Below are 24,899 nucleotides of genomic sequence, written 5' to 3'. Positions count from 1 at the left end.
CAGGTGGGAGTAGGGAGGTTCCCTCCAGCCATGATTCCTTTCATGTGTGATTATTGAAGCATTTGGAGGGGGATGCTTCGGCGCAGCCAATGAAATCTCTAGAAATAATGCGTGCGGTTGGAAGGAATCGATATTCACGTGGCGGCACACACATCTGTAAACACATACGACTCTTTAGTACAACCCATTTTCACTGCATTGCCAATGACATTTTTCGCTCTTCTCTCTATATTCTATTTTCACTGATGCCCCTCTTCCATACGAAGGTCTTAATATGAGTTTGCATTTTGTTCCCGGTTCTACCTCACTCCGAGGAGAATGATAACTGGTATATGGTGTATACCATGTGGTATTTCACGTTCGCCGCCTCAGGGAGGATGGAACCACAGTAGGGCCATCTGTACAACCCCATTCTGAGGTGCACCAACTCGAAAGTTGTGGTTTTTGCCTGTATGCATTTCTCCTGATTTTACCTGGTGAAAATTTGCGGGGAAAAAGCCTTGGTAATGACAGATACCACAAAGCTCAGACTCCACATTGAGGTACAAACAGGAGTTTTTGCGTGAATGGATATTACAGTGATAAACTCCTCTGTTCCTGTATTCTCTCACATCTCTCTCCAAAGTTACCTTTGTATCCGTTCTCTCTTCCCCATATCTAATTATCCCTTTCTTTCTTTGTGACTTCTCGATTTAACCATCTCTCCATTATTCCTGTCCTCCTTCCCTTTCCATGCCCCCTTGCTATATTCCCTTCCAGCTTCACCTCTCTCTTAGTCCATGTGCAACGTGGAAGTCGCAGAACGTAACTACCCACATAACCATCCCATCCCCAAGATGAGTGAGAGACATACTCCAATTGTCTGGTATCACCATGTCGTAGCTGTTTGTTCAAGCAAAACCATTAGCAAATGAAGTGGAAGTCATAAAGTGTCAGATATAAACGCAAGAAAATAAGGAAGACCAAACACAGATGGTACTGTACAAAAAAAAGACGAGATACACAAACCAAAATACATTTACTCAAGATTCCAGTAGACTCATAAACTATTCATGGCTGACTCAGACCTATGGGAGCCCTATCTCCCAATGCTACAGACACAATCCCATTTTGAAAATGGACACTACTGTAGGAAGATGCTCGCCTTTGCTTCCAGATCACCTCCTAAGATGTGTCCAGTATCGACATGCTGAATCGGCTGAAGTCAGCCATGGTCCTGCCCCACCTGTTGTGCCAAATCCGCTAAACTGCATTTTTCAAATCTGATGACAGCCCCCTTTGCAGCAGCTCAGGGCCTTTGCAGGACTAATAAACTGTCCTGGACACTGCACTGCAGAACCCTTCCAATGAAAACTGACTCCCACAAGTAGTAATCCATAACCCATTACTCTGACTCCTATCGGTATCAGTAGTGGCACCCCTACAGGATAGGGGCTCTATCTGTTTTGCATCCCCACCCGTCCAGGTTAGGACCCCTTACTGAGATTAACTTGTCTGATGTAATCTAATGCACTATGTTATGGCAAATGTTTACCAAGATTTTTTCCACATATGAAACTTGCCTGAACCCAAGTAGGAAGTCCTAGCATGTAAGCAGTAAACTTCTCATGGACTAGCTTTGCCAAAGATCCCTATAGCGGAAAACATGCTGCACAAGTCAGGGTCTGTATTACTCCCCTCTTGTTTTTGTACACAAACCATGCTCCAATCCACAGAAAACCGAATAATCATGCCCCATTTAAAGACTTCACTCCATTGCCACCTATTGATTAACTATTTGGGCCCGGAGCATCAGTACTTGGCATAACTCAACCCATTCACAGCTTTCCCAATCATCCTTTTTCAGGCTAAATAGTTGCATTCCACATACCTCGCAGCCTTTGTCCTGAACTCCTTCATCTCCGCACTTCCATCAGCGAACTTTGTTATGTTCCACCTCACAAAACCCTGGAGAAATGTAGCTAAAAATCTGTGCTTAGCTTTGTGTCCCCTGACTTATATTTTGCTGTTTCTGTCATTGAATCCATATATATGATACAACAAGTAACATCATACCTACAACAAGTCAGGACTATTGACTTTGTCAATGGTAGTTAGTTGCAGAAGATAAATAAACAGTAACCATGGCTTGTATACAATATTGAAAAAGCTCCCACTTAAAGCCCTGGTGACACCACAAGGATGTTGCTGCTCCTGAAATTCAAAAACAGAAGGGAAACCCGGAGAGAAAAGGACACTCTTCAAAGGATTTCCCTTGCCCTACAACGCTCACCTGGCTTCTTTCTGCACCATTCTTTCCTCTTTCTACACTTCTCTTGTCTCTTTCTGCACCCCTGTTGCTTCATTCTGCACTTTCCATACTTCTTTCTGCACCCGTCTTGCTTCTTTCTGCACCCCTGTTCTCTTTATGTACCTCTTTTGCCTTTCTGCACTTTTCTTGCCTTTTTCTGCACATCTCTTTCCTGTTTCTGCACTTCTCTTGCCTCTTTCTGCACCCCGTTGCTTCATTCTGCACCTATCCCGTTTCTTTCTGTAGCCCTGTTGTCTCTTTCTGTACCTCTTTTGCCTCTTTCTGCACCTCATTTGCTTATTTCTGCACCTATCCCGTTTCTTTCTGTACCCCTGATGTCTCTTTCTGAACACGTCTACCCTCTTTCTGTACCTTTCCTGCAATTTTGACCACCTCTCTTCCCTCTTTCTGCACTTTTCTTGCTTCTTTCTACACCTTTGTAACTTCTTTCAGCAATTCTCTTGCCTCTTTGTGCACTTCTCTTGCCTGTTTCAGCACCTCTCTTACTTCTTTTTGCACCTCTGTTGGCTCTTTCTGCACCTCACTTGCTCCTTTTTTACACTTCTCTTGCCTTTCTGCACCCTTGTTGCTTAATTCTGTACTTTCCATGCTTTTTTCTGCACCTGTATTGCTTCTTTCTGCACCCCAGTTATCTCCTTATGTACCTCTTTTGCCTCTTTGTGCACTTTTTTGCCTTTTTCTGCACCTCTCTTCCCTCTTTCTGCACGTCTGTTGCCTCTTTCTGCATCTCATTTGCTTATTTCTGCACTCCTGTCATCTCTTTTAGTACTTGTCTTCCCTCCTTCTGTAACTTTCCTGCCTGTTTTTGCATCTCACTTGCCTCTTTCTGCACTTTTCTTGCTTCTTTCTACACCTCTGTTGCTTCTTTCAGCAATTCTCTTGCATCTTTGTGCACTTCTCTTGCCTGTTTCAGCACCTCTTTTGCCTCTTTTTACACCTCTGTTGGCTCTTTCTGCACCTCACTTGCTCCTTTCTACACTTCTTTTCTCTTTCTGCACACCTGTTGCTTCATTTTGCACTTTCTGAGCTTCTTTCTGCACCTGTCTTGCTTCTTTCTGAACCCCTGTTGTCTCTTTATGTAACTCTTTTGCCTCTTTCTGTACCTTTCTTGCCTTTTTCTGCACTTCTCTTGCTTCTTTCTGCATCCCTGTTGCTTCATTCTGCACTTTCCATGCTTCTTTCTGTACCTGTCTTACTTCTTTCTGCACCCCTCCTGCCTCCTTCTGTACCTCTCTTGCCTCTTTGTTCACCCATCCTTCCTTTTTCGGCACCCCTCTAGCCTCTCTCTCTACCCCTCTTCCATCTTTCTGCACCTCTTTTGGTTCTTTCTGCACTGCTCTTTCTTCTATCTGTACCTTACTTGCCTCTTTCTGCACTTCTGTTGCTTCTTTCTACACCTCTGTTGCTTCTTTCAGCAATTCTCATGCCTCATTCTGTAGCTCTCTTGCCTATTTGTGCACCTCTCCTACCCCTTTCTGCATGCCTTTTTCCTCTATAGACACCTCTGTTAGTTCTTTCTTCACTGCTCTTGCTTCTTTCTGTACCTCACTTGACTCGTTCTGCACTTTACTTTCAGCACCTGTGTTGCTTCTTTCTGCACTTTTCTTGCCTCCTTCTGCACCTCTTAGTTAGAGGTATTTTTAACCCCTCCCATGCTCGTGACGGAACCGTTCCGTCACGAGCCTCGGGTGGGCTGTGCTGGTGACGGAACGGTTCTCTCATAGCCCGCTCGCCGCGCCTGCGCGGTGCGAATTACGCGCCTGCGCTGACGTTCTAAAGAGTGGGCGGGGCCGTGACGGAACCGTTCCGTCACAAGCACAGCTCACCGTCACGAGTACGGGAGTGCCGCGCTGCCCCGCCTCCCCCTTAGCGCTGCGGCGGAATAGCCGCCGCAGCAAAGGGGTTAATCCCCCTGCCCTCTTATGTACTAGGGCCATACAGGGGATGTGATGCCAATCACAGGGTTACCCGAACCCATAGTGTACGTAAGTGTTTTCACGGTATTTTAAGTGTCTTTCACCATAGCACTGGCTGCAGGCCTGGTTAGTCAGAGTCAGTAACCACCAGTACCCGTCAGCAAAACGTTGGGGGCACCCGATGACTTTGCAACAAGGCCTCTTTCTACTCCTCTTTTGGTTGTTTGTGCATATCTCTTGCTTCTTTCTGATTCTTTCTTTGTGTTTCTGGACTTCTGTTGTCTCTTTCTGCATTTCTCCTGCTTCTTTCTGCGCCTTTCTTCCTCTTTCTGCACATGTCCTACCTGTGTAGGCATAGTTAGAAATTAACATTTAAAAAGCCTTTGAAATTCACAGAAAAAAACACAGGTTTCAGGGACGTTATAGTTAGTTGGACATTTCACTCATGCAAAACCGGAGAAATTTGGCCGTTATAGTTAGTTCAGCTAACTATACCTCTCGCCCCCAAAATGCACTGCTGATCACGTCACAGATTACATCATTCATGACATGGTCAGTGACATCACTGATGAATTCGCTGATGACATCTCAAATGACATTACTGATGACATAATCCACGTGATAATCTGATGCACCTTCTCAAACCCTAATATAACCTTTGAAACACCCACTCAAAAATACAAACTACCATTTTTAAAACCATAGACACACCAATACCAGTTACTACATACCCACTCACTAATTCCTAGGTCTACACACACATCCACTCATTCACCCATACAGTCACTCATACATGCAGTCAACCATCAATTTATATACTCCAACACTCACATATACTGCCTTTCACATATGCAGTTACTCAGACATGTACCACTGAGGCATCTATTCACTCATCAGCACACACATACATACATTCACCCACCCATACAGCCCTTCACAGATACACTCTTAAACCCATACACCCAGTGAATCACCCACTCACACATCTATGCACAGAGTCACACCCCCCACCCACCCACACAGACACTCAGGCACCCATACAGACACTCAGACAACCAATCATTAACCCATATAGACCCTCATTTAGCTACTCACCAACCCATGCAACTGTTTGCACACCAACTCACAAACTAAACTGAGTGAATGTCTGTATCAGTCACTAACCCATGCATTCAGTGAGACACATTTAATCACTCACTTATACAGTCAGTCACACACCTACTAATCATCCATTCAGACACTTATACACCCACTCATTCTTCAATACCCCTTTGCCTATTTATAAATATATATATATATATACATATATATATATATAAACAACCCCTCTGAACGAAGGAATGAGCCGCACACAATCACGATAAAACCGGCAGGTTTATTGTATTTTCAAAAGCGCTGGCATTGTCTTTTCTCCATGATGCATTTCGGTCTGTCTCCGACCTTTCTCAAAGGGTGCACCAGAATTCTCAACAGGAGCTGGAACCAAACAAAAACCAATTAGATGCATTTTCAATGTTCGCCCTCTCGTAGGCTTTACTTTGGCATGCTGGTTATTGTAGTGCAGTCCCAGTTCCAAAACATTTATTCCCTCCAGTGGGTAATGTTTAAAGTTGTTTTGCTTGTTTGTGTTCGTGATTCCCTTGCATATTTACTTTTGAGGTATGCTGGGGCCAGAATCAAGTTCAAGTTCTTGGTAGCGCCGCTGCCTTAATTGCTTTCGCAAGCTCCATCTACGGTCTGATTTCAGGCAGTCATGGCGCACTTCGACACTGGTGGTGTGTTGCTCCCGGCAGGACCACGCTGTGAAACATGGAAACAACCCCTCTGAACGAAGGAATGAGCCGCACACAATCACGATAAAACCGGCAGGTTTATTGTATTTTCAAAAGCGCTGGCATTGTCTTTTCTCCCTGATGCATTTCGGTCTGTCTCCGACCTTTCTCAAAGAGTGCGCCAGAATTCTCAACAGGAGCTGGAACCAAACAAAAACCAATTAGATGCATTTTCAATGTTCGCCCTCTCGTAGGCTTTACTTTGGCATTCTGGTTATTGTAGTGCAGTCCCAGTTCCAAAACATTTATTCCCTCCAGTGGGTAATGTTTAAAGTTGTTTTGCTTGTTTGTGTTTGTGATTCCCTTGCATATTTACTTTTGAGGTATGCTGGGGCCAGAACCAAGTTCAAGTTCTTGGTAGCGCCGCTGCCTTAATTGCTTTCGCAAGCTCCATCTGCGGTCCGATTTCAGGCAGTGATGGCGCACTTCGACACTAGTGGTGCGTTGCTCCCGGCAGGACCACGCCGTGAAACATGGAAACAACCCCTCTGAACGAAGGAATGAGCCGCACACAATCACGATAAAACCGGCTGGTTTATTGTATTTTCAAAAGCGCTGGCATTGTCTTTTCTCCCTGATGCATTTTGGTCTGTCTCCGACCTTTCTCAAAGGGTGCACCAGAATTCTCAACAGGAGCTGGAACCAAACAAAAAACAATTAAATGCATTTTCAATGTTCGCCCTCTCGTAGGGTTTACTTTGGCATTCTGGTTATTGTAGTGCAGTCCCAGTTCCAAAACATTTATTCCCTCCAGTGGGTAATGTTTAAAGTTGTTTTGCTTGTTTGTGTTTGTGATTCCCTTGCATATTTACTTTTGAGGTATGCTGGGGCCAGAACCAAGTTCAAGTTCTTGGTAGCGCCGCTGCCTTAATTGCTTTCGCAAGCTCCATCTGCGGTCCGATTTCAGACAGTGATGGCGCACTTCGACACTGGTGGTGTGTTGCTCCCGGCAGGACCACGCCGTGAAACATGGAAACAACCCCTCTGAACGAAGGAATGAGCCGCACACAATCACGATAAAACCGGCAGGTTTATTGTATTTTCAAAAGCGCTGGCATTGTCTTTTCTCCCTGATGCATTTCGGTCTGTCTCCGACCTTTCTCAAAGAGTGCGCCAGAATTCTCAACAGGAGCTGGAACCAAACAAAAACCAATTAGATGCATTTTCAATGTTCGCCCTCTCGTAGGCTTTACTTTGGCATTCTGGTTATTGTAGTGCAGTCCCAGTTCCAAAACATTTATTCCCTCCAGTGGGTAATGTTTAAAGTTGTTTTGCTTGTTTGTGTTTGTGATTCCCTTGCATATTTACTTTTGAGGTATGCTGGGGCCAGAACCAAGTTCAAGTTCTTGGTAGCGCCGCTGCCTTAATTGCTTTCGCAAGCTCCATCTGCGGTCCGATTTCAGGCAGTGATGGCGCACTTCGACACTAGTGGTGCGTTGCTCCCGGCAGGACCACGCCATGAAACATGGAAACAACCCCTCTGAACGAAGGAATGAGCCGCACACAATCACGATAAAACCGGCAGGTTTATTGTATTTTCAAAAGCGCTGGCATTGTCTTTTCTCCCTGATGCATTTCGGTCTGTCTCCGACCTTTCTCAAAGGGTGCGCCAGAATTCTCAACAGGAGCTGGAACCAAACAAAAAACAATTAGATGCATTTTCAAAGTTCGCCCTCTCGTAGGCTTTACTTTGGCATTCTGGTTATTGTAGTGCAGTCCCAGTTCCAAAACATTTATTCCCTCCAGTGGGTAATGTTTAAAGTTGTTTTGCTTGTTTGTGTTCGTGATTCCCTTGCATATTTACTTTTGAGGTATATATATATAATACATATTTAAACTTTACAGAAAAACACAGTCACTGGATGATGTCATCAGTGATGTCATCAGTGATGTCACTGACCATGTCATGAATGATGTAATATGTGATGTCATCAGCAGTGCTTTGCGGGGGCGAGTTATAGTTAGCTGAACTAATCATAACAGTCGAATTTCTCTGGTTTTGCACCAGTGAAATGCCCAACTAACTATAACGTTCCTGAAACCTGTGGTTTTTTCAGTCAGAAAAAATAATAATATATATATGGAAAGTTTCGACGGGGGCAGAGAAAATGAGGGGGTTCAAAAAAGTGTGTTTCCCATGTTGATTCACATGAAGATTTTAGTTGCGACTACAACCCAAACCGCTGGACGGAATTGCACCAAATTTAGCAGAAAGATAGCTCTTGGTCAGAAAGAACCTTTTTTTGCTATCTGATGAAAATCTATTCAGTAGTTTTTGTGAAATTTAAAAATAACCAAATAATTATATATACGGAGGTAGATCCTTGGAGGATCCAACAGTCCCCATGCTGTAATGTGATTGACTGCCAACACTGCAAACAGGAAGTGTTGGCAGCCTTCTTGGAACTTGGCTTCGGCCGAGTCCCACAAAAAAAATTTTAAAAATGAAAAGGGGATGTAGTAGTAATTCTCTGACCCCTTAGCTCTAGTCATGGGGTCCCAGGGCACTCCTGGCACACTACTGGTTGAGGGATTAAGTCCCCTTGACTGTTGAGGGTCATTGGTGACCAAGAACCCCTAATGTTGCCACAAGTAATTCTCTCACAGTGGAATTGCTGAATCCTTGTCAGAGGCCTGCACCCTTTCTCAACCACTCCGCAAAGGTGCCTCCTGGTGCACTACTGGTTGGAGGATGAAGTTCCCGTGGCTGCTCATGGATCATTGGGGACCAAGAACCCCTACTGTTGCCACAAGTAAGTCTCCACAGTGGGGTTGCTGAGACCTCATCGGAGGCCCCATCCCCTTGCTCAACCCCTCTGCAGAGGGGACTCCGGGCGTACTACTGGTTGGGGGATGAAGTCCCCTTGGCTGCTGAGGGTTGTTGGGGGCCAAGAGCCCCTATTATTGCCACAAGTAAATCCCCCACAGCTGGTTTGCTCAGACCTCATCGTAGGCACTGCCCACCGTCTCAACCACTCCGCAAAGGTGACTCCTGGTGCACTACTGGTTGGGGGATGAAGTCTAGGGGGTGAGCGTGCCAGCAAGCCCTGCTCTGCTGGACATTGGTGGAGTTTTTTCTGAACTCTGCATTCCAAGGGGAGCATAGAGTGGCAAACTTCTGCCAGTGGAGCGGAGCGAAGTTTACTGCCCACCCCTATCAGAGATTCACACACCCACTCACAGAACCACACAAACACTCATATACCCACTTATAGACCCACTCAAACTCTCTCACACCCACTTAAAAAACTACTCATACACACACTGAGACACTCATGAACTCACTCGCACACCTAGGGGCAGATTTACAAGCCCCTTTCGCCTCTTTTACGCCGCTGATGTGTCACGTTGTAAAGCCTTGTGCCATAAGGAGGTGTTTGGCGCAGGGGGGTGTTCCTGCGCAGGAACGCCTCCTAAAAGTGGCTGAGTGAAACCTACAAGATTTCCCTCAGTCACTTTTAGGCCAATGCTGCGTCAAAACCCTGTGCCTGCTTGAAGCAGGCGTAAGGCTTGACTCAGCATTGGAAGAATAGGCCCCCCAGAGCATTGCTGGAGCTGCGTCGCATTTGCGACGCAACTCCAGCAATGCGCCGCCTTTACGGCACAGATGCGTGACACATCTGTGCCGTTTTTGCCCCATGGTGCGCCGCATTTACAATGCGGCGCATCATGGGTGGCGGAGGTGCAGCGCACAATTACTGGTGCATCCCTGCTAATTTGCAGGGATGCGCCAGTAATTGTAAATCCGCCCCTCAGTGTCAAAGGTTAGTGGTACAGTTTGGATTTTTAAGTGACTTTGTAAGGTTTTTTTCATTTTATTTCCTAAGTTTATAGGGACGTTAATGTTATAATTTAAAAAAGCATGGAAATTCACTGGAAAAAACAAAGGTCACAGGGATATTATAGTTAGGCTCAGATTTTACTCGTACAAAAACCATAGACATTCATTAGTTATATAGTTACCTGAGGTAATAATAACTTGTACCCCCTCATTGCACTGGTTATGAATTCACATATTACATCACTCATGACATGGTCAGTGACATCACTCATACATCCACTCACTCATCCATACAGCTACTCATATACCCACTAACACACCCTTACAGCCACTCAGACATCCCCTCACACACCGATAAAGATAGTCACACAGCCACTCAGATGAGGTATGTTAAAAATATCATGACTAATTACCAGTACCGAAACCGTAGTAATTAAATTTATGTTGTAGCTTAGTATACATCTTTAAGTCTCAAAAATGTTTACAAAGCGCTTACATTCTCGGGATGAATGCTGCGTGGACTCCCGCATTTCATTTACTTTAGGCCTCCGGGTGGGCTAGGTCCTGGGGCAATAAGAAATAGACATGCAGGGTCCTGTGAGGGCCCCCCGCAGCCCTGGGGACCACCACCTCCCCGAGGCTTTATTTTGTTTTAAACCAGAGTTTGCCCTCATCGAGTTCCCACTAATTTCATTTTGCAACTAGCCTCAATAGCATTGGTAAAGAACTTTTTCAAATTTGAGGGTACATTCTTTTTTCAAACAAAAGGGACTGCCATGGATGTCCCTTTGCGCCAGAAATGGCGATACTTTTCATGGCAAGATTTGAAGACAAATTAATTTATAACGGCAACCCATTTGCTGAACATCTGATACAGTGGTATTGTTACATCGATGACATTTGGTGTTTATGGAGTTGGACTGAAGAAAACCTAGCCACATTTCACAATTGGTTGAAGAATAGACACCCCAACGTTCAATTCAGTTCAACAAAAAGCAAAACTAATCTCACATTTCTAGATGTTGAAGTTAGACCTATTGAAAATGAACTGGCTACCACATTAAATAAAAAGCCAACAGACAAGAAAAATATACTCCACTACAAGAGTTTTCACCACCAAAATTGAAAGGACAATTTTTAGGAATCAGGTGCAATTGTTACCGGAAAGAAGACTGTGAACTGCATGTCAATGCAGGACAAATTAAAAGAGACAGGATACCCTATCAAAATATTGAAATACTCTATGAAAATGGCCTGGTACACACCTAGAGAACATCTTCTAACAAAAAAGAAAAACAACCGATGGATACACTGGTGTGTGTGTCCACCTATGGCCCACATACACACAAGTTCCTGCAAATCATTCGAAGAAACTGGCGCCTTATAAAGAACTCAGAATGTCCTTTAGAAGCACCGTTATTTGCACTAAAGAAAAATGCAAGCATTGGTCAACAAATAGTATGGGCCGATATACCCTTGCTAATAAATCCACCAATCTAAGATCTCAACGGAATCTTCAACCGATAGAAGAACCCCATAAGTGTGGGAATTTGTTCCGTCTGCAACTTAACGATTGAAGGTTCTGAATTCTTGCACAAAAATGTTCAATGGAAACATAAAGAATTTTTCAAATTTTAAAAGAAAATGTTGTGTATGCCATTGTGTACCAATTCCAAAAATTATATATTGGCAAAACCAAGCAAGAGGTAAAGCAACGCATAGTTCAACATCATTCACGAATCAAAACAAAAATTGCAGCTGCACCTATGGTGAGTCACGAAATGGAAAGGAACCACAGAGAAAAAGAGTTGAAATGGACTGTACAAAGTGTCATTAAGCCTCATCTGAGAGGAGGTGACGTAGAGGCAGCCCTTATACAAAGAGAAGCATATTTAATCCTCAAATTCAACAGCATGATATGCGGGTTGAAGGAGATGTCTGAAATAGGCAGATTCTAATCGCAAAATATTTTTCAAGCTGAGCAAGTCCTGTTTGGCAGGCACTACAAGCCACAGAATGCAAGGGATCACATGACATCAGGGAGGCTCAAAATATATGTGAATCGAAAGACGTTGTTCATGATTCAGCCAGTCGAGATGACGACTAGTAGAAGCAGTGTCGGGAGCAGCGCTGCCAGAAAGTATGCTGCACGAACGCCTGCCTCTTCACACATTGCTCTCGATCGATACAGAAACTCTGTCGTGAACTGCGATTATTAACATCATTTTCTAACTAAAAGAGCTACATAATGTTCCCTCACACAACAGGCTACAACAAAGCATCATGTAGAACTTCATAAAAATAAACATTTGCTGTTTCCTTTCATAACAGTCTATTTGAAATATGAAGAGTCCGAGACACATAGGGATTAAATACTGGGCTGTAACCTGGAAACAAACTACTTGACAACTTAGATAACTGATAAGAATACAAGGACAGAGCATGTTGATTACTTAGTAGTTATACTTTCTAGTGAACTAAGAGGGTTAGTACAAAGAAAATATTCATAACCTTTTCATCTTTAGTTGCAGAATAAACCCAGTCATAGTCCTGATCCCCATGAATGATAATGGGGTATGAAATGCGTTGGCATCTTTAGACCTCTTGGGACACATGAGCACATGATTAGGGACATCTAGAGGAATGGTTAAAAATTCTTAACCCTATAGACAAAGATATCAGATCCCAGAAGTCAATAGCAGAATAACGGATCCATCCTTGCTAAAAGAAATTATGGCAACTGCTTCTAGATCATGCAATTTCTGTATTTCATTTCTGCAACCAATTTGATATATGAATTGTTATGCTTTGTTTCATTTTTTGTCGTAAGTTTGTTTATCATTGTTAGTTTGTTAAACTGTTGTTGGATCAGAACATCACAAAATGTACATGTATATATTGCAACAAATGATAGTGGTCTCTCTCCTTTTCTCTGGTGAAAAAAGAGAATGGTAATTGATTAAAATGTAAAAAACTCAAGGTCAATAAATGCAAAGGTAAATAAAATGAGTAACTGGTCAAAGTCTGTTTAGGTGGAGAACAGCACAAAAACAGACAAGTAGAATAATTCTTTCATGTAACTTTCTAAAAGTGTCATTTTCAGAATTGTGACTTAAAATACGACTTTACCATTAAAGAGGATTTAAAATTACAACTCTCTAGGGACCAACATGACTTTTCTACCTGATTCCAAATAAATGCTATCACTTATTAATTATAACAATGTAACATAATGTTATCCTATGGGAGAGGTAGATCTGAATTCAGGAGTTGTACACCACCAGGACTTGTAAAACTTAAAAGGACACGTCCAACCTTTTAAATTCAATGCAGCCTGCTCTATAGGCTGTTTAGGGCATACCATGGGAGTGACTTGTATTTATTAAAAGGGGAGGTTTAGGCCAGGCAAGAGGTTTATTTTGCCAGGTCGAATTGGCCATTTAAAACTTCAATGCCAGGCCTGAGACATGTTTTAAAAGGCTACTTAAGTGGGTGGGACAATAAGTACTGCAGGCCCATTAGCAAAATTTAAATTACTGGCTCTTTGTGGATGCTGTACCACATTACTAGGAACTCGTAAGTAAGTTAAATGTAATAATCAGGTGTAGGTCAATTTTACCATGTTTTTAGGAGTGAGCACAAGCACTTTAGCACTGGCCAGCAGTGCTAAAGTGTATAGGGTCCTAAAGCTAACAAAATCGCATTTTAGCAAAACGGAGGGAGGCAGGCAAAAGGTTTGGGGGAAGACCCCATAAACCTGAAAGGTCTAATATGAGTCATGATACATTTGGGGCCAAATGTATGAAATCGCATTTTTGCTATTTCCTAATAGCGAATTTTAGTGATTCGCTTTAGGAAATCACCAACCACGACGTTCAACAGTGTGTTTGACACTGTTAGCGATTCTCAGTGGGTTATAAATGGACCTGCCTCATCAATATTCATGAGGCAGGTCGCAATTTGTGACCCATTGTGAATGGCTACAATCTGGTCACGAAATATCCCTACATACCAGTGCTATTCGGTAATAGGAAGGTATACCCTAAATGCAACCCTTCCTAATACCGAATCGCAGAAAAATGCTTTGTACATCATGCCCATGGTGCACTGTGCAAATTTATAACAAAAGGCTGGATTCCTTATTTCAGACATTGCAACTCACATTTTGCGATTGTTAATCAGTTTTCAACTAATTACTACATCACAAAACATTTGTACATCAGCTCTCAAATTATTAACACAAGTAATGGATTTGCACAATTGAGACGTTTCAATCAATCAATCAATCACAGCATTTATATAGCGCGCTACTCACCCGGAGGGTCTCAAGGCGCTTGGGGAGGGGGGTCCGCTACTGCTCGAACAGCCAGGTCTTGAGCTGCTTCCTGAAGGCGAGGTGGTTTAGGGTCAGGCGGAGGTGGGTCGGGAGGGAGTTCCACGTCTTGGCAGCGAGGTAGGAGAAGGATCTTCCTCCTGTGGTGGCTCTTCGGATGCGGGGGACGGCGGCGAGGGCGTGGTTGGTTGAACGAAGCTGGCGTGTGGGAGTGTAGAAGTTGATGCGGCTGGTGAGGTATCTTGGGCCTTGGTTGTGTAGGGCTTTGTGTGCGTGGGTGAGGAGTCGGAACGTGATTCTCTTGTTGACCGGGAGCCAGTGCAGGTCTCTCAGGTGTCCGGAGATGTGGCTGTGTCGGGGGATGTCCAGGATGAGTCTTGCTGAGGCGTTCTGGATTCGCTGGAGTCTCTTCTGAAGTCTGGCAGTGGTTCCGGCGTAGAGGGAGTTGCCGTAGTCCAGTCGGCTGGTGACGAGGGCCTGGGTGACCGTCTTCCTGGTCTCAGTGGGGATCCACCGGAAGATCTTACGTAGCATGCCCAGGATGTTGAAGCATGACGAGGAGACGGCGTTGACTTGTCTGGTCATGGAGAGGGAGGAGTCCAGGATGAAGCCCAGGTTGCGTGCGTGGTCTGTTGGTTTGGGTGCGCTGCCCAGGGCGGGGGGCCACCAGGAGTCGTCCCAGGCGGAGGGAGCAGATCCCAGGATGAGGACTTCCGTCTTGTCTGAGTTCAGTTTCAAGCGGCTGTTCTTCATCCACGCGGCTACGTCTTTCATCCCTTGTGTAGGCTGGCTCTGGCGGTGGCGGGGTCGTTGGTGAGGGAGAGGATCAGCTGGGTGTCGTCGGCATAAGAGATGATGTTGAGGTTGTGTTGGCGTGCGATGGCCGCAAGGGGGCTCATGTAGACATTGAAGAGGGTGGGGCTGAGCGAGGAGCCTTAGGGCACGCCGCAGATGACTTCGGTGGCTTCTGATCTGAACGGGGGGAGGCGGACTCTCTGAGTCCTTCCGGCGAGGAAGGAGATGATCCATTCCAGTGCCTTCTCTTGGATTCCGACGTTGCAGAGGCGCTGCTCTAGGGTGCGGTGGCAGACAGTGTTGAAAGCCGCGGAAAGGTCCAGGAGGATGAGGGCCGCTGTTTCCCCGTTGTCGAGCAGGGCTCGGATGTCATCAGTGGCAGCAATGAGGGCGGTCTCGGTGCTGTGGTTGGCCCGGAAGCCGGACTGCGAGTGGTCGAGGGATCCATTTGTCTCAAGGAAGGTGGCCAGCTGCTTGTTGACGGTCTTCTCGATGACCTTGGCCGGAAACGGGAGGAGCGAGATGGGGCGGTAGTTTTTGAGTTCGGTGGGGTCCGCTGATGGTTTCTTCAGTAGAGCGCTGAGTTCGGCATGCTTCCAGCTCTCCGGGAAGGTCGCTGTGTCGAAGGAGGTGTTGATGATGTCCCGCAGGTGGGGTGCGATGACGGAGTCGGCCTTGTTGAAGACGTGGTGAGGGCAGGGGTCGGTTGGAGATCCGGAGTGGATGGAGTTCATCGTGCGTAGGGTTTCCTCGGTGTTGATCGGGGTCCATGCGCGGAGGGTGGTGGTGGGGGGTGCAGGTGCTGTCGTGGGGTGCGTCGGCTCTGTGCTGAAGCTGTTGTGTATGTCCGCGATCTTGTTGTGGAAGTAGGAGGCGAGGGAGTTGCAGAGGTCTTGTGATGGGGTGATGTCGTTGTTTCCTGCGCTGGGGTTGGAGAGCTCTTTGACGATGTTGAAGAGTTCCTTGCTGTTGTGGGCGTTGTTGTCCAGTCGTTCCTTGAAAGCGGTTTTCTTGGTGGCGTGGATCAGTTGGTGGTGTTTTCGAGTGGCGAGTTTGAGGATGGTCATGTTGTCTGGTGTTGGGTCTCTGCGCCAGGCTCTCTCAAGGGCTCGGCAGTTCCTCTTGGAGCTCTTGAGTTCGTCGGTGAACCATGGTGCTTTCTTACTGCCGGGTCTGCTGGGCGGGGTCCTTAGTGGGGCGAGGTCGTCTGCGCAGTTGCTGATCCACTTCGTGAGGTTGTTGGCGGCCTGGCTGGGGTTCGCTGCGCTGGCGGGGGGGTCCTGGCTCAGGGAGGCGGCGAGCTGGTCGGCTGTGATCTTGTTCCATCTTCTGCGTGCAACCTGTTGCTGGTGGTGGTGTATCGTGTTCTTTCTGTAGCTGAAGTGGACGCAGCTGTGGTCCGTCCAGTGGAGTCCGGTGGCGTGGCTGAAGGAGATGTCCTTGCTGGAGGAGAAGACGGGGTCGAGTGTGTGTCCGGCATAGTGGGTGGGGGTGGTCACCAGCTGCTTGAGACCGAGGGTGGCGAGGTTGTCCAGCAGGGTGGCGGTGTTGTGGTCGTTGTTGTTCTCGAGGTGGAAGTTGAGGTCCCCGAGGAGGATGTAGTCAGCGGAGGGGAGAGCGTGCGGGCTGATGAAGTCTGCAATGTCTTCGCTGAATTGTGTTTGTGGTCCCGGGGGTCTGTAGATGAGGTGCCTCTGAGGGTGGTCTTGGGGTCGGTGTGGATCTGGAAGTGCAGGTGTTCGGCGGTTGTGAGGGTGTCGTCGGAGTTGCTCGTGATGCGGATGGTGTTCCTGTGGATGATGGCGATGCCTCCTCCGGTCTGGTTGCCGTGGTCCCTTCGGATGATCTTGTAGCCGTCTGGGATGGCGATGGCGATGTCGGGCGCTGAGGAGGGGTTCATCCAGGTTTCCGTGAGGAAGGCGGCGTCTGGTGATGTTGAGTCGAGCAGGTTCCAGAGCTCTACGGCGTGTCTGTGGACGGACCGGGTGTTGAGCAGGATGCACTTCAGGTGGTTGCTGCTGGTTCTAGGCTTGGTGGGTGCGGGTGCGGTGCAGGTCCAGATGCAGGAGAATTTGCAGGAGTGGCAGCTGAAGGGTCCGTGGGTGCGCCTCGGGGTGGCACGGTAGCATCCGGGGATTCCGCCGGTGTTGAGTGCGATGAGTTCGGTGGCGTCGTAGGTCAGTCGGGTCGTCTTGCGTCGGTAGGGGTCAGGGGTTCTGGCCCTGGGCGCGGTCCAGGCGCAGACGGGCTTACCTTTGGCGCGCCTTCGGCGCACAATCGGCGCGCCCGCTGCACGTCAATGCTGCGCATACGCACGGTCGCCATTTATGGCGAAGTGGGAGGGAGGGAGGAGCAGCTGGGAGGCGGGAGCAGGGAGGGCACAGAAGGAAAGGGGGCATGGCCGCATGCCGGCGGCGGGAAGCGGGGGAGCGGGGCGTGGGGCACAGGGGCAAAGAGAACGGCACAGAACAACAATAAGGGACACAATATGGCAAACAGGCAATGTAACAGACGATATGGGGGACAGAACAGAATGAGGAAAAAACGAAATAAAGCACAAGAGTAAACACACGCTAGATACTACGGCGGGGGGCGGGGTCGTCGGGGCGGGCTCAGCGAGGCTGAGAACTGCAGCGGGGAGGACGCACACGCTACAGCTGGTGGCCGTGCGGCGCGGGGGTGTCCTGAGGGCAGGTTTCGGTGGATAAACAACTCATTTTAAATGCAATGTTTTTATAGTCCAGATAAAGTGATAATATTGTGTAACACGTGTTGGTTTAATGGCAATACTATTGCGAGTGAATCATTCAAGTTTTACACGTGGTTTAATTACAAGATAATTGTGATTCAATTATTGAAGATGACACTTCAACGTTCATTCTGCATACTTGAGTATACTCTATCTAGCCTCACTATTTTGCATAAGTCCTTTGAGTGATATGCATAGATCCTTTGGATTTTCCAATTTTCATTATCTAATTAAATTAAAGAGGCTTGACATTGGATAGCTAAAGCCCTGCCTACAAATTCATAAAAATAAATCTGCCGTACATTTCAAAGTGCCAGCAAGAAATGGACGCGTTCAGGTCCCGATGCTGGAAAACCTTTCACGCATCGCTGCACCCTACATCAGTACAGCGGTATCTTGTGAAATGACTCCCCTGTGTGATGTACAAGTCTGAGCAACGCTCACAGTTACAGACAACAAAACCCTGAAAATAATGACATGACGTGTTCACCTGTCAAGCCTGTCAAGGATATCTCCAGCTCCCTTTTTACAAAAAAATCAAAAAAATAGTTCTATTATAAACATTTTTTTAAAGCAATCCAGTAGAAAGAAGAACTAAAGGATAGATGGAAAGAACCCTTTCATTTGGAATGTATTTGGAGTAGGGTGTCCATATTAATGAGGAGGAAATAACTAGAAGTGCACATTGTTATTTCCTGTTGATACAATTTCGTTAAAAGGGAAAAAGCTCTATTGATTCTCATTCCTTCAGTCTAAGGATGTGTGCCCGCTTATGAAAGGCCTCTAGATTTCCACATTTTATCAGTGTGAGGCAGAATTAGAGCACTTCCGTTCGTGGCTTTGCCTGCTGCTTATTGATGGCTTGTTTTGGTCTTTGCTCCCTATCGACAGCCATCTCGGTGAGAACTTCATTTATATGCTAAAGTAAACTTGCTCAGTATTCTGTGTGCGGCCTGAGTTGGGAATTGTATTTCGCAACCACCTTCCAATACAGCAAGTTACTGAAAAACAACAGGAAATAAATTGCAAGTGACAAAGGGAGCCAGTCACACACTAACCACTGACGGCCAGGCACGTCGTGCACGTTTTCAGCTAGAAACTCCGTTTAACTATCGTATAGGCCTATTGCCTTGGGATATCTTTCTTTGTGGATTTAATAGTGCAATTAATCTATACAGTGATAGGAAGCATTACAATTAACACTAGCAGGAGCAAATGTAGCTGCCCCATTCTTCAGTCAAACTAATTTTAGAATCATGCATGGCATCTACTGTTTAAGAATAATTTCCAATTGAATTGGCTGGTGTGTAATGTCATTCTACGTAGAAAACATCTGTAAATTAATACTATAGCAAGTGAGGTAAGGAAAGTTGCAAAGAGACACACGTAATCTAGATCTGCCTTCAAAAGAAAGAATCAAAACATGTATCTCTTCTTTTCAAGACTATTTTTGAGGCACATAGTCTTAAGCAAGGTCCATGGCGAATTTAAGGTTGCATGGGAACCTAATCATTACAGATACATAACTTTGAATGTCGTGCCTACTCTTCCATCTGGTTAATTCTCTAGCTAATCTCGTATTATTAAGCGTGCTCTCCCAGTCCTAGTGGGGGCTATTATGGACTATTCTGTATTGGTTTAAGGAATTTGCTTGCCAAGCTATGAGAATGAGAGGTCTTTCTCTTGATGAGAGCCATCACTGAAATACCACGTTTCCCAGACTGAAAGGCTCTCAATAGAAAAACTAGATTTAAATAAAAGTATGTGCCCTTGTCTCTCTAACCTTTTGTAGCGTAGGGTGAGGGGCGAGGCAAACCTTTACAGAAATATGCATATGTTGTGTGTGTGCATGATCAGACCAGAGCTAATTAAAAAAAAAGAGTTCTGATAATCAGAAACACTTAGGGGCATATTCACAAGGAGCTATCGCCAAATTAACGCCACTTTATCACAGCCAAAGTCGTGATAAATGTACCCCCCATACACAAGCAGGTGCTAACATCCCACAGCACCAGTTTTACCACGATAGCAGCTGCAAAAAACATTGCCACAGAGGACTATCGCAACTATTGCTAATGAGATGCACAGTAGGCGTTTCCGTGCAAAATGCTGTGACAACACGACAGCTCAACCCTCACAACGACCAGCCAGATCGACGATATGAACACAAAACACATGATAAGGCGCGTTAGCTGCAGGAAATTAACACCTGCTCTGGCCTGGTGTAAAGTCGGACCCCAGCCTGCACCACAAAAGGGAACTGAGCCCACAGCCACACCTGAAGACAAACAGATGCCATGGAGCAACTGAACATTCAGCACAAACACCCAAGAGGGCCACAACACCCACCGACACCACATCCAGGACCACCCCTCCCTGAGACCCCCTGACCAAAGACATGCCACATCAGCTACACCTAAACATGTACGTAATAATCTGCCTGTTGTCGTACAATCACAATTGGTGACATGCATGTGTCATCACAGAAATGAGCATCACACATTCACTTTCGAAGCAACCTATGAAACGTTATTGAAATTAACACAGAAATGAATGAAGACACATGGCGGCTCCCCTCGGGACAATCCGCAGGTCACAGCCTGCAAGACAAAAAACATGATGAGCAGGTGTGTCATGTGCACATCAAAGGACAGAGAGAGAGCGAAGGAGAGAGAGAGAAGACGAGAGGGGGAGAGAGATAGAGAGAGAAGAAGAGAGGGGGAGAGAGTATGGGAGAGAAGAAGAGAGGGGGAGAGAGAGAAGAAGAGAGGGGGAGAAAGAGAGAAGAAGAGAGGGGGAGAGAGAGAAGACGAGAGGGATAGAGAGAGAGAAGAAGAGAGGGGGAGAGAGAGAAGAGAGGGGGAGAGAGTGAGAGAGAGAAGAAGAGAGGGGGAGAGTGAGAGAGAGAAGAAGCGAGGGGGAGAGAGAGAGAGAGAGAGAGAGAAGAAGAGAGGGGGAGAGAGAGAGAGAAGAAGAGAGGGGGAGAGAGAGAAGAAGAGAGGGGGAGAGTTAGAGAGAGAAGAAGAGAGGGGGAGAGAGAGAGAAGAAGAGAGGGGTAGAGAGAGAGAAGAAGAGGGGGAGAGAGTGAGAGAGAGAAGAAGAGAGGGGGAGAAAGAGAGAGAAGAAGAGAGGGGGTGAGAGGGAGAAAGAGAAGAAGAGGGAGAGAGAGTGAGAGAGAGAGAAGAAGAGAGAGGGAGAGAGGGAGAGAGTGAGAGAGAGAAGAAGGGAGGGGGAGAGAGAGAAGACAAGAGGGGGAGAGAGAGAAAGAGAGTGCCGCCCCTCCACACCCAGGACACACTGCTCACCTGCTGCCACCGGTGTGTCTCCAACCACTTGCCGGTATGTATAGCAGTACACCAGGTCACAGCTCAGAGTAAGAGCCGCCATCTGAAACAGAGTCCAGATACATGACTGGCACAGTACACACACTTGCACAATACAACATTGTCTGTCCACCCATGCACACCCAGGCAGAGGCATCCCAGCCCCTCCTGCCAACCATCGGAGCATGCCCACCCATACACACCCGATCCTCACTGCTCACCTTCCGCTACCAGCGTGTAGCAGCAGGTCCCACCACGTGCCGCTGGAAGCCACAAGCCTGGGGTCCGCAGATAGGGCATCCTCCACACCATGCAGCCAAGCTGCGCAGGCCACCAGGTCTCACGTCTGGTGCTGGGTCTTGATTACACCATGGCATAGGACATACCAGGGCACCCGGCAACATTGCAGCCTGCACAGCCGCTCAGACCAATGGGTGCCACTAACTCTGTGATCCCGGAAGCGAGGCCATGTGGCGGTAGGCCCGTGCAGCCCGCTGGCTGAGCCTACACTGCAGTCCAGCAAGGCACACAAATCCTGAGCAGTCTGGACCGCCTGGACAGGGCATCATCGCAGGCTACACACCCGCTCAGCAGCTTAAGGTGCCAATGACTCAGTGCACCCACAGTCACCGTCCCGTGGAGGGGTTCCTGTGCCGGCCGCAATGCAGCATCTGCTACAAACCTTGTTCAACCCCAGTCACCGTCCCATGGAGGGGTGCCTGTTCCGTCCGCAATTCAGTGTGTGCCACAAAGCCTGTTCAACCCCAGTCAGCACCACGTAGTGGTAGGCCCGTGCCGGCCACAAGGCCTCGGGTCTGTCATACAGACACCACCGGCAGTCGCCCCCTTATATTTGCGGGATCACATGGCCTCTGACGCCTGTGCCGGATGGGTATGGTGTGGGTGCAAACCTGCCCTCAGGGAGTGGCTGTGTCATGCTGACAACTAGACCAGTGACATGCACAACACCAGCGAGTACGCCTGCGACGGGTAGCAATGAGGACCCCCTCAGAGCGTAAGTGGAGTGTTCTGGCCAGGTGTACTCCGTACCAGCGCAGGGCCTGCAACAATGACTCGGGGGCTCTGGGCGTGGTTCAGTCCATGTCCGGACAAGAAAGTGGTTATTGCGTGGGTCCCTGTTGTGGTGGCAAAGGGACCCGTAACACAAATTGCTATGTAGCACCCTCTGACTAGCATCACACAGGATGAGCATCACTGACGCAAGTGTAATTACTGACACATTCATCCACACATACATACATGAATGATGAAAGACGGATAACTGACATAATATCGATTACACAAATATAGAACTACCAAAATATCGAGGAAAAAATATAGAATGCAAAACTATTGAATTCCTATCTCCAAACAGGTAAGTACAAAAATATCGAATCAAAAATATTGTTGGAAAAAATATAGTTAGTCAAAATATCGAATTTTTTTATGTCTTAAAAGTAATTGAAAATTAATGAAATAATAAATATAATTAACTTAAACACACTTAAAAAACTTAAATAACCATAACATTAATAAATAATTAATGTAAGTTAAAAAAAATAAGCATACAATTAAATTGTTTAATACTATATATATATGAACGTAATATTAATAAAAAATATACAATATTTTTACCGTAGGATAGCGGGCGGGTAAAATGTACTATTCCCACTCCAAGGAGTACAACAGTAGGGAAAGCGTTGGATAGCGTAATGGTAAAAATTACAATTCCCACTCCAGTAAGTACAACAGTAAGAAGAGCGTTGGATAGCGGGAGGGTAAAAATTACTATTCCCACTCCAGAGAGTGCAACAGTAGGGAAAGTGTTTGATAGCGTTGGGGTAAAAATTACTATTCCCACTCCAGTGAGTGCAACAGTAGGGAAAGCATTGGATAGCGTAGGGGTAAAAATTACTATTCCCACTCCAGTGAGTGCAACAGTAGGAAAAGCGTTGGATAGCGTAGGGGTAAAAATTACTATTCCCACTCCAGTGACTGCAACAATAGAGAAAGTGTTGGATAGCATAGGGGTAAAAATTACTATTCCCACTCCAGTGAGTGCAACAGTAGGGAACGCGTTGGATAGCGGGAGGGTAAAAATTACTATTCCCACTCCAGAGTGTGCAACAGTAGGGAAAGTTTTGGATAGCCTAGGAGTAAAAATTACTATTCCCACTCCAGTGAGTTTAGCAGTAGGGAAAGTAATGATTTAATATATTAATAAAAATAAATTAAATATCAATATCAATAAAACATTAATTAAAATTAATTACAAATTTAATATTATGTAATAATTAGTTAATTAGAAATACAAATACATTTTAGTTATTAAAAATCAATTACCTATTCATAATGAATTAGCAACTAATTAATTTTAATGACAAAAACTAATTATTAATATCACGTAATAATTAATTAACAGTAAATTAATTATCAATACACAAAAATTATTTTTAATATGCAATTAATTACAATTACATTACTTCCCACCCTATTCCCGTATAAACCAACAACCTGCTACAGAAAATACATTAATAAAATTATCATAATTATCAAAGAATTAATTAATAAAAACGAATTAACCAATTAAACATTTATTAACACTAAATTAAAAATTAATACCAATAAATACATAAAAAATATTTACTTCATTACAATTAAATTACTTCCCACCCTATTCCCCTATAAACCCACAACCCGCTACGGAAAACAAATTAATAAAATTGACATAATTATCAATTAATCAATTAATAAAAATTAATTACCAATTAATAAAAATTAATTACCAATTAAAAAGTGAATAACAATAAATTCAAAATAAATACCAATAAATAATTATAAATATTTAATTAATTACAATTAAATTACTTCCCATCCTATTCCCCTATAAACCCACAACCCGCTACAGAACTAAAAAGCAAAATTAAATTAAAAATAATTAATAATTGTTAAAAATGTATATTTAATTTAATATATTTAAATTACTTCCCACCCTATTCCCCTATAAACCCACAACCCGCTACAGAATTAAATTACGCAAAAATTAAATAACATAAAATTCATTACTTAAAAAAAATTAAACATACATTACAAAAATAATATACACTTTTCACACATATACTAACATACAAAACACTTCGATATTATTAAAAATTCGGTGTATTTTAATGCCTATATTATATACTTCGATATTTTAAACTTCGATATTTTAAACTTCGATATTTTGACAATCGATATTACTTACCTTCAATTCGATATTTTTAACCATTATATTGTGTCCATTCGATATTTTGTCCATTCTATATTTTTAATACGATATTATGTCCATTCTATATTTTTACTTCGATATTATGTCTTAATACCATGAAAGTATTAATGAAAGAATTGAACTGTCCTGTTACCTGTAAATACTTGCTCTTTCGACAGTAACTTGTGACCACTGTGTTTGTCCTTGATTAACAATTGACACTTTCTCTCCCCATCAGCACCCTACCCGTTATCCTTCACTCAGTTTTTTCACTCCATCGACACTAGCTACAGCGCCAACAACAGACTCACTCTCATCCCACACACCCATAGTTCGATCCCAGACCCGCGCATGTATACAACATCTTTTAATTTCAACAACGTTGTTTATCCCATTTAGTCGTTATTTTTCTAAATTTTATTAGTTTGCACACAGTCTGCATTACTGACTAGCCAGCTATCTTATCCTTCCTCTTCGATCTATATTACACTCGATGACACGACAGACTCCTATAGTCTTTTCACCATGTTAGACACGTGACGTGTCACATGACCGGCTTATTTCAAAATATCTAAACGCGGCCAGAACCCTCTGTGCCGGCGTTTCTGGAGA

Source organism: Lissotriton helveticus, chromosome 1_2 (genome assembly GCF_964261635.1).
Source record: "Lissotriton helveticus chromosome 1_2, aLisHel1.1, whole genome shotgun sequence".
Classification (NCBI taxonomy): domain Eukaryota; kingdom Metazoa; phylum Chordata; class Amphibia; order Caudata; family Salamandridae; genus Lissotriton; species Lissotriton helveticus.
Note: the sequence above shows the minus strand (reverse complement) of the source record.